The sequence below is a fragment of the Battus philenor genome, unplaced genomic scaffold (assembly GCF_028537555.1).
Source record: "Battus philenor isolate CCGP_79_NKW_IND1 unplaced genomic scaffold, ilBatPhil1.0.hap1 SCAF_3, whole genome shotgun sequence".
Taxonomy (NCBI): Eukaryota; Metazoa; Arthropoda; class Insecta; order Lepidoptera; family Papilionidae; genus Battus; species Battus philenor.
In genome coordinates this window covers 4,091,429-4,103,385 of record NW_027181693.1, presented here as the reverse complement: position 1 = coordinate 4,103,385, position 11,957 = coordinate 4,091,429, and positions in this window count along the sequence as shown.

The following is an 11,957-nucleotide window of genomic DNA, read 5'->3' as shown; positions in this document are numbered from 1 at the left end:
AAATAAACTTCAAGATATCTAGGTTTTCTTTTCCGCCAGCATCTGCATATTTATCTTGTTGGCATATAATAGTCTCGATGGCTTAAAGGGGTCAATACACGAAAATATAAACTTCGTTTATGTAACAACCCCCCAAGGCTCCCCAAGAACTTCATGCTGGATGCATCACAAGCAATATTACCTACCGAATTTCAGTCGAAGAATTGTTGACTAAATGCAACTGTATTTAGACGTTAGACATATTCGTTAAAGATTAAGGTTAAATCAGTTTTTTAACTTTCGTATAAATATAATGCTATGGCACAGCACGGGATTTTGAAATCAAAAATCCGTAGTGTTCCGGCTGTACTCGTAAATTGATTTATCATCATAAACTAGAATTACAATTTTAGGTACTAACCAAGAAAACAACCGTGTTTATGTTTGTGGTAATAAGTTTACATTAAATATAAATTAAAACAAATAAAATTAAGTAAAATAATGGCAATGAATAAAAGAGGAATAGTCTCTATTAACAGTAGGAGTGCATACATTAAATTTCGTCATCCGATAATGTATTCGTATAAGTTTGTCTTATTTGACAATAAGCTGTCACGCAAACGTTATTTCTTTGATAAGTTTTTGTCAAAATTTATGTACTTTTTATAGTACCTTGCTTTCGATTTGACACGCCGGAAATATCTTTCGTTTAAAATATTAATCTTTTATAAACACTATCGGTTTTACTTCTTTTTAAACATGTACATATATATCTATATATAACATGTGATTTCACTCTTTATATTGATTTACCACGACATCTCTAGAAATACACTTAAAATTTTATAGAATTTTTTGGCAAGTATGTATATATGTCAGCTTTTAATTAAATTTTATCCGCAAGGGGTGTTAAGGGAGCGGTCATTAAGTTGTCGAAGCGAACGTAAACATCTCGTACTATGTACATGTGGGATTGTCAAATAATATAGGCGGCGCTTCCGAACACAAGACTTTATTTTATTAACAATCGTAACAATCTTTTCACTCTATATCTCTCGTGACGTTTTATTGACTTGACGGTTAAACTACAAAAAAAAAAAACAAAACTGACAAATATACTACGTTTATGAAGTTAAAAGTAGTAAGTAAATAAAAACTAAAAAATATTTTATCTTTAATCGACATACATATTATGTTGGTGTTATATGTATTTGTACATCTACAAGAAATCTATGTGATAATACAAGTATATAAACATAGATATATCTTAGCAATATATTTCTTCCGGTTACACTTTTATAATAATAATTCAATGAATATTATTACCTCATAATAATTCATGACCGATACAATATTACGATTTATGATATACTTTGTCCAATGTCATTGTTTGTAAATTTTTTTCGACCTTCATTCGAATTCGTCTTTGTCTATGCCTGTCGAGTACATGAGTAATTACCATAAGCGAAGTGGCGGCGTTTCAATGATAATAAAAATAAGTTCTTATACTTCATCCAGGGACATCGTTCCGCTAACAATTTTTACTTAATATTTAAACCCTTTAAAATTAAAAACTTACTACTTAAAATTTACGTATATACGTAAATTTTAAGTCAGTATTATTGCAACTTGATGTATCATCTTCTCTTTGACTTTGCTTTTTACACTTTTTTATGGAAATCGACTTTCAAGATGCGGCAACACCTATGTCTACTAACTGCGGGGTTGTATTTTATAGTATGCTGCTATCTTATATACTGCTAAACTAAGTAATGACTAAACTAAAATAATGCGCCAGTTATCTTTGGAAATGAGCTGATCATTTTAAAAAAGAGCGTTACCGGAGTTTTTTCTGTTACTTCTCCAAGGTCTAGCTAATGCTTTTCGAAGCGGTATCTTACAAGGTGATAGCAACGGGTTTTAACAAGTAACAGTCCAACCCAAGGTCACCCCGTTTGGAACCCTTGGGCTTAATCACTTCATAAAGCGCCTGATTAATAAAACTAAAATTTGTAGAGATCGGAACCGAAGCTCGCAAGAACGCCCTCAAAGCTTCGCTACATTAACCGAGGTTTTAGACCAAACTTCCTAGGCACCCTGTCCCTCAAATCTGCGTAATCTGAAACCATTACTTGGGCCACCGTGTAAGTCAGGTCTAAAAAATTACTACACCCTCCTGTCTACTATGTAGATAGAGCAATAACAAGCAAACAGCATTTATCCGCGACGTAGATAGAGCATAGAAAAAGCAAACAGCATTTGTCCACAATGTAGATAGAGCAAAAAGAAGCAAACAGCATTTGTCCACAATCTAGATAGAGCATAGAAAAATCAAACAGCGTTTGCCCACAACGTAGATTGAACAAGAAGATGCAAACAGCATTTGTCCACAACGTAGATAGAGCATAGAAAAATCAAACAGCATTTGTCTACAAAAACAAAAAACAAGGAATTGTTAAGGTAGTAAACGATAAATAGTAAGATGTATTACTTTTGTACAAATTAAGACACATGTCCATGAATACAAATAAAGCAAAAATGTTTTTTACTTAACTAAGAAGCATTAAAAAAACGTTTGTTTTTAATATCGTCTAATCAATCACAGCGTTCTTAACGCGATCGACAGGCGGCCCAATGACAGGGACAATAAATCTAGCATCTATTAATCCTATGACGAACTATGTATTGAATGCTGGAAGATTAATTGTTGTGTTATATAAGACCAGAGAGCCTACTATTTCAAAGGTCAAGAAGACTTAAATGTAATAGGACACTTTACAGTTGTAATTTACACTCAAGGAAACAAATTAAGATAAAACTCGCTATTATTCATTCGCTGCATAGAGTTAATAAAGCGTTCTTTCCACTGCACTTTTGTTTAGAAATAAAAAAGACAGATGATTGATTGATTGAGAAAAATAATATAAAGATAGCTTTAATTGTATAGCGTTAGGCTTTTTTAAATGTACGAGTAACAGCTGAGGTGTTTTTTATTATTTATATTTATATTGATGAAGAATGCAGTAACAATAAATTTACTTTTAAGTTTCCCATTTTTTCACCATTTTCTGAAAAATAAATCGAACCATATTTAATTTATAAACAAGACATAGAATGCAAAAAAAGAATTATAGAAAAAATAAAAGGGACGTGCGATAACAATTTATCTTGTTTTAAAAATATAACAGTTTTTAAAGAAAATCCCCATTTATTTGTCTAGTGATATCCGTGAATCTTTTTCACAGACATAATATGTTGACTAAATAATTTAAGCTGTTAATTTAAATGTAATTTCTTTAAGAAGCAACAGCTCAACACAACGCAACAATTTTTGTTTTTATTTTCATTACATGCTCTAACTTCGACTTCTTGTAAATAACAGTTGCATCGAAATAAACTATCTATAGTTATTAAAGTTAATTTAATAGAAATCTAGCTTTAATTGTGCCGATCAACTTACTAATAAAGTGTTTATCCTTAAAATTAAGTTCAATTTTACGCTCTGTTGTTTGAACTAAACACAAAATTAAAATGTTTATTCTCGTGGAAGTAATTCAGTTTGTTACAAATCGATATTCAGTTTATACTTGACGTACATTCTAACACATCTGCTGTAAACAATTTCTTTGTTTTCGCCAACATGCATACGTCCCAGCTGGTTCTTTTAATTAAATCGCTTAACATTTAATTACAATGTTATTTTATTATCCACGTTTGTATGCATATATTAGCTTAAAAGCTGCACTTCATTTTCATAATTAATTAACGCTATTGCGACTGATCTTGTTTTCAACTATACATTGCTAGTTTTATATCATGTGTCAGAAGGTCGATTCATGGGAGACACCCTTTAAGTAATTTATATCGCATTATTATTGTTCTGAATATGATATCCTCTTAACACACTAAGCTAGATGAAGATAAGTTTGTTATACCTTTCCGGATACACTAATATAGTTTTTCAGGCTTTACTTCTGTGGCCAACTATATGAGGTATATTACAATACGCTCGAGGGTAATGTCCCTACACACATATAAAAAAAAGTTCTATTATTATTTCGGTATTATTTATAGTTCCACTGTTAAACATAAGTCTCAATCGAAACGACTGAATGATTCCTGTATCCAGCGTCTTCCAACAAAGTTGTCTGTTCACTTTACAGGCGAACGACATAAATTTCACTTGCGGATACGTGGTCTCTACTCCAGAACTTTAAGGCCAGAGCGTCCATTTGTTCTTTGTGTTATGTTGCTTGCCCGCTAAAAAAAGTGAACGATTTTTTAATTCATAATTAAGTTTGTAAACGAATTGCTCTATTACTATATTAAGGAAATTGTGAAAGTGATCACAAAAAACTTTTTTTTATCTTCTTCGCAATGTTCCGAGTTTTTTGTGGACGCCCATTGAAAGGCATGAATCTTCTCCAAAGATATCTATGGGGGTACATTTCGTAATCGCCACGCTTGGTAGGCGGGTACGCGATTGCAGTGTGATATTATGGTACGCAGAGAATGCTGCCCATCCTTTGGAAACTTGTTGGTGAGCAGTGAAAATTATATATAATTAGTGCTCAAAATGTGATTATAAGTGGGACTGACTGAATGCAGATGTTTATATAGTAAAAACATTACAAAGCAAATTATTTTTATAACAAGAATTTATATTCATCATTACTCGCATATCGCAATGACGCGTTAAATAGTATTAAATTTTTAGAAGTGTAGAATATTGACCAGGAAAAAAATTGGTTTTTACAATGTAACGGATCTAACTAAACACCAAAAAAGTCTGAAAAAAACAAGCTTTTATAAATGATTATAAAAATTTTATAACAATAGGTTATCAAATCAAGGATATTACTAAATACAGGAGTAATTGACAATGTACGTAAAATATAGGAGTGACTGTTAAACATTCGGAAGGAAAATTCATTCGTTGAAAGTGTCCAGTTTATTCTGACATCTCACTTATCTGTACACTAACAAAAACAGTATCGTGGCAATGAGTTTTTGATTTCTACATGGGTCTCATTACAGTGGTGAAAAAGGAATTAGACGATGATGAATGGTATATTTGACCTCTTAGCTTGATATTTGACTTTGCAATTTAATTTTGCCGGTAGTGGCAGCGGCTTAATGTGATTTCGCAAATGCGCTTAGAATGGGTAAGCCGGCGATTTTTGGGTGCTAAAAAAGGTGTTCACAGCATTGTCTACTATATTATTTTATAATAACAATTTAGTTATTTAAAGGATCAAATGCACTTCATTTAAAATTGGATGATTTATTATACTATGATATAGTGTTTATTGCGTAAATAAAGACTTTCTTAGAATCGTTTTATTCTGGATAAGTAGAAACCTATTTTTAACAAAAGCAAAATATTGTCACCAAACCAAATTAAACACATCATGTGTTTAATACAGTTAAGAGTTAATTTAAATTAAATCTATACATCAAAGGATGTTTAATACATGTCTGCTTCTTGGTTTGGTAAGCACAGGATTTATAAACCAAGACTAAATTTAAATAGAAAAAATTCCAGAGTAAATAATAATAATAAATTTTGTTTTAGGATCTAGTGAGCCATTGAATATAAGTAAGTTAGTAAAAAAATATACTTAAAGGCTATATTATTTATGGATTAGTGTGTCATACAATTTAACTGTAACACTATTTTTTTAAAAAGTCGTTTAATATAAAAACATACTTAAGATAATTTTATTTATAATAATGCGCATAATATAATTACGCCTTATTCTTATTAATAATAATGCTTAGCCGAGAGTATTTTCTAAAAACATGATTATCTTTAAATATAAAATCATATCTACTTTAATTTACATATAAAAAATATATAGAATGAGAAATGGAGAAGGTTACCAATTAAAATCTAGCAACACCATCGCATCCGCTCCTTAATGACTACTCGCCTGACAAAATCATGTTTTTATACTTCATCCGCCAGCATGTTTGGCGCAAGTGAAATCATTAGCAGAATAGATTTTACAATTGCTTCAACATAATTACTCAATTTTCATTATTAAAACAATCAAAAAGATTCGTCTTTACAAGAACAAACCAGCGTAAGTTTTTTATACTTACTTTGGAATATTTAAACAAAAATACTTCTAACAAATTTTTAAAAAAATTTTAATTTGTGATTCTTCATTACAGATTCGATCATTACATTAAGTGTTGGACGTATAATTGGTTGTAAAACTTCAACTACTGTATTTTGAAATAATCCACATAACCTTTAAACAAAAAGTTGAAGCCGTTTTGGAATCCTAGAAAGCCATTGCAAATATGTTTATTTTATAAAAAGAACAAGCCAGTACGTTTCTTAGTCCAGTAATTTATACCGTACGAGTGTCACATATATCAAGGTATCAGCTTGTGATTTAAACCAATTCCTATTTTAGTTTCCGCCGATGCAAGAGACTAAGGTACCGTTATCCAACTGGAAGAGCTGGTTAAGAGCTCGTACTGTTCTTATAATTGCAGTTAATGCGCTATCGGCGCACTAAGTTATTCACAAATACTAAACATACGACGCAATGTGTTGCGACAAGTAATTGTTTTTAATTTATTAACACTTTTACATTTCTTGTTTTTAATTAATTCTAATATCAAAGCATGAACTAAATAAGGCAATGAAAATTAATTAACTAAATGCTAATGCAGATAATATATAACTTAGATGTTAAATAAATTTAATACTAATCGTAACTGTTCAAGATTAGGAAATAACTTTAACGACTTTCTCAAATCCTTTTTAGACATGCCAAGGACAATCATCATCATCACCATCATCTTCATTGTGTCAGCCGATGGACACTCACTACAAGGCATAGATCTTCGCCAAAAATCGCCATGATGACCGGTCTTGCACTGTTCGTATTTAGTGACATCCCGCGATCTTGAATATCTCGTTGGTCCACCTAGTGTCTTGCCTATCCACGCTACTTCTACCGACTCCTGGTCGCCATAACGGATTAAATAAGAAATTTTAAACAATTGTTAAAAAATTGAGAGAACTTTTTTATTAAAAAAATGCTCACATATCACTGTTTTTTAATATGAATTGTTTGTAAGAAAAAATTGTCTCATATATATTGTTTGTGAGAAAAAAAATGTTTTTTTTTTTAATATTATGTTCATAATGATTATTAAGATTATAAACACTATTTTTTTTTTAGATTTATTATGATAAATATGGTGAAGAATTAGTAGAAAATTAAAGCACACTATGTTCAGTTGAACGTAGTATACCTAGGTCTGGTCCAGTCGCAGGACACAGGTGTTTCGAGCCGTGGGAAGCGTTCTTGATCTTGAACTACGATGGATCGGTTTTTTCACCTTCATTCCCCGTTTACTCTTGCCTTTGCGGGGTATGCTTTCATTGGCGATTCAACTGATAATTTCGTTTTGCAATCATGAGTTGAGTACGTTCCTATCTTTTTTTTTAATGATACACATACTCAACTAAAATACCATCGACAAAAAATCGAGTAAAAAATGTTTCTCCGATGTTATTTTCATAACATTTTGTCTTACGGTATTTTACTATAGGGCACTGTTGCCGAAATGAATTATATATTTATTTATAGAAAACGTGCTGTGCGTACTATTTATAACTAAACTAGGGATTCCCCGATAGATGTTTTTAAAGAAATTAGTATCCTAACGGTCGCTTCTCAATAAATGTTTAATACCATATTATTTGACATATAACTTAAATTTAATTTCGTCTTCAAAAAGTTTAAATTCTTCATCGATCTAAGTGTATGCAGGTGTAATAAAGTTCCAAGTGTTATAGTAGACCTTCCTTTTTACAATCTGAAATTTTTAGTACATTACTAAGTAAATTTTCAATTCAGGAGTGTTTAGGAGATCGATATGTGTGGAAATTGGTTTATACACTCATTTATGTGGTTGACATTATAATCTTGAAACTTATTAATTTTCATTTAAAAAGAGTAACTATCGTCTTTCTGGCTCAGCGTATAAGCGTTCCGAACCGTTGGTAGCTTACTGCTTATATTGTTGAAATAATCGATAATTCAAAAGTGCGAGTAAACACCTATTTCAGTAAAGATAAGTCGAATATAAATTTACGATCTGTTTTATTTTTGTTAATTTAGCGTATGATTTAATAGGGCTCCATATTTTTTTATTCACCGTCACGTAGAGTGACAGTTATGAGTGACATAATAGGCTTATTGCAGTATTTTAATAAACTTCTCTACAGGACCCAATATTTGATAGACCTATAGACGGAATGACAATGTAGCAATTAGCGTAGAAAACAGTTCTTTAAACATAACCATAACATAAAAATAGTAATGCTTGCTAGAGAAGTTAACACCTGTTTTATACTTAAATGACCTCTTGCAAAAGGCCGTCATATGGAATAGAGTCGTAATTCTAATGTGTGTATAAGCATGCATTCATTGCTGTCTATACAAGTACGTTTCTTAACAATGTAATAAAATATCTTAATATTAAATGCTTCAAGAATATTTACACAATATTTAGAAACATATATTCATAATTATTAATTACATATGCAATAGAAAAATGCATTGTTAAACTTGTGGAGTTACTTCCTGCTTCTCCAAAATTCTAATACCTCGCCAAGCAGAATAGAGTCCAAAATAAAATAGATTCAATAAGATTTCTGCTGAAGGTTCCAATATTTAACATATTAATTTTATTTTGTTATGTTTATCTTTGTAAGGTTTATTGCTACTACTGTGCATATTTTGTTTTTTATCTATACACACTATTAAAGAAAATATTTTCACCGTTATTCTATATATTAGCCAAATCTGTGTAAATTGCTATATGTTACAATTTCCTACTGTAAAATATCTTGCAGTACATATGTATGTGTATATAATATGCATTGGATTCAGGCCGCTTCCAACTGGTCCTATTAAAAATTTATGGAGAGGCTTCTGTTCAGCATTGGACATCTTATTCCTGAAATGGTAATGGTGACGTGTTTATAATAACTTTCAGTAATAGTAGTATAAGTTATATGGTCACATTTTATATTAAAACCATCTATGTGGAACCTAACAAATGTAGATTAATAATATCTTATGATAGCGTTTTAAGCTACTACTTATTAATTTATGAAAAGTAACGTTTTATCACAGATTTATAAATTTTACGACAATGAATTTCTGTTAGAAAAGTCTGGTACCTATAACTTTCATTATATCTGAGGCCAAATTTTATTACTTAAATATATATTCAAAGTTACTTAACAATTTCTTGTACATCAATATTTTAGCCATAGCAGGTCTGCTTCCTCCTTGACTAAGGCCTCCCCTGTCGCTAGATGCAACCGCTTCCAACTGTTTATTTGTACAGGCAATAAGATTTACAAAATAAATCAATATTTCTTTAAACGATATTTGTACCCGACTGTACCCAACTGCTCACTTGCGTGTACCTGCAATAAATGTTCACCAAGTGCTCGTTAGTTCGTTAATTTTTATTTGCATTTATTAACTACATTGGCGCTCAGGACTACCGCTACAAGATCATTGATATATACTGATAGTCGTTGGTTTTAAAATTAGTCATGTTTAATTTAATCCGAAAGATAGTGAAACGACTTTTTGCTCATATTTTTACATATATATATATGTATATATATATATATAATTTATTAACAATATCCGTGTTACCAAGATTTGACACAAGTAAAATGCGTAGCATAGCATTGCATAGCTTATGCATAGCAAAGCATAGCTTCCGGATGAAGTGTTTGCCACATGGCTATTGCGATATTCATAGCAAATATTTAAAAAAAAATAATTTAAAAAAATGCATAATCCCGCTAAGTTTGTTTCGCCTGTTCTTCTCAAGTCTGAGGCATTTCATCCGAACAGGTGGTGGAGTCAATTGGATGTCAACAAGATATATCTATCGTATATTGAATAAAGAGTTTGTCAATTTAAAAATAAATTGGTATATCGATATTTATAATTCAAAAATTGTACCCAATGCTATATATTTTTGTTATGACTTGTTTTTATTAGTATTGATGTGAGGTACACTGTAGGCATCTATTCCTTTATTATGGATACTTCTGCCATTTAAAATAAACGTTTTAGTTCATTCCGTCTAATGCGTACAGTAAAGGTGTGTTTTTCTCACGGCGCTGAGGACACATTAAAACTATAAGCAAATGTCTGGTGACGTTTATAAACATGGGCGGAACACAAGAACACTGACAAAATGGCGGCAAGAATATTGTACAAAGACGGTGTTGCAAAGAGTCATTAGGAAGAAGATCTCGACGAAAGAAATAAGTTGAGTAGATAGTCTGTCTACATCAATGCTCTCATTTAACGTGGATACCTTTAATCGAAGAATGTATACAGTATTTATAACAATACTATTTTGTTTTACATGTGGAAGCTTTGTCGCTATTTAACACCTGATTGAATCATAATCATAAAAAATAACTACTGTATAATAAAACTTCATATAACTACGCATTACGTTTAAAAACATGTATTCATTAAGATCAAACGACTGTAGACTTGTAGGCGAAAGTTTTTTTTTTAAAGGCAAAAATGTGAACGGCGCAATAAACGCAAATATGTTTGTACTTCAGTGAAATAATAAATTTTGCATACTCGTATGAATTTAAATTGCTTATCCTAAGTTAAATACAAAATGTCTTTAAATACGTATAATTATGCTTATTATTGCCAACGTTTACAATAATTTACAAAGTAAGGACAATTTTAGCTTGACCTTTTACATGGAGGCTTAACTTTCATGTCACTTTATCTGCTTTGCTGTTTCCAATATTACCTTTAACCTTTTTATAGGCCATTTAAGTGCTGCAGTCGCCTGGGGCGGGCTTAGATTCCCAAGTCGTGCTTTTAGCAGCAGACTGTGCGGTGGGACATTGCAATATTCGAAAGATATTTAGTAACTTTCATACTTTATAGGTTTAACAAAATCATGCATTTATCAAAGTTAGTCTTTGTTTTGTAGTTCGCCAAATTAATTGCAATGGTCAGCCATTACTTTTACTGTACGACTCTTATCTGTTGCTGTACAAGTGTTCATTGGTAATAAAGTACTTTATTCAGTACTTACTATTAAAAATTCTTTGTTATTTTTTGTATATTTACATGTTTTCCTTGCTTTTACAAATATTTGTTATGATCACATTTTTCCTGGAATTAAGTCGCTTATAGAACAATAAAAACTATCGCCCATTTTTTTGCTTTTAAAATATCATCTTCATCATTTTAGTGGACGTCTAATGAATTTCAAATAACAGCTGAAAGTGGTGCATCCGTCACCTTCCGACTACCTAATCAAAGTCGTCTGCCGTCCACCATGTGCTGCGCTTAAAACACATATATACACTCTTGCAAATACATCAAACTAATTTAAGTAATATCGTCCCAAACCGATAATATAGTACAAATCAGCAACTCTAGCTGGAGTGGAGAGAATCCGCGAGGTTCGCTATCTGTGAAAGGGACATAAATTTAGCCACATCAGCCCTTGCCCTCTCGACCTATGAAATCTGCAAATGCTACTTGGGCAGCAATGTAGTCCAAACCAAAAAAAAATTATTTAAAATCGTATGCAAATGTCCGACCATAATACCGATTTTTTTATTCTTTTTTGTACGCACTTGATGGTCAACTCCTGGTGTAAATCGACAATATAGTCGAAAATAAAGCATACAGACTCTGGAAGTACCTATACCTCGTGACCCTGAAGAGACCTGGGTTATAATTCTCGTGAAATAAGAAAGCTGGATTTCGTTGAAATTTAGTACGCCTCCAATGGTAACTTCACAATATAAGGGTGGTAGTCGACCAATTTCCTACTTGTTGTATTGAGAAACGGGTGTGGTGTTCTCCTAAATGCATCCTGTAAAAACTGACAGACTCGCCACTCAGCAACGGTGTTTTAAGCTGAGTAGT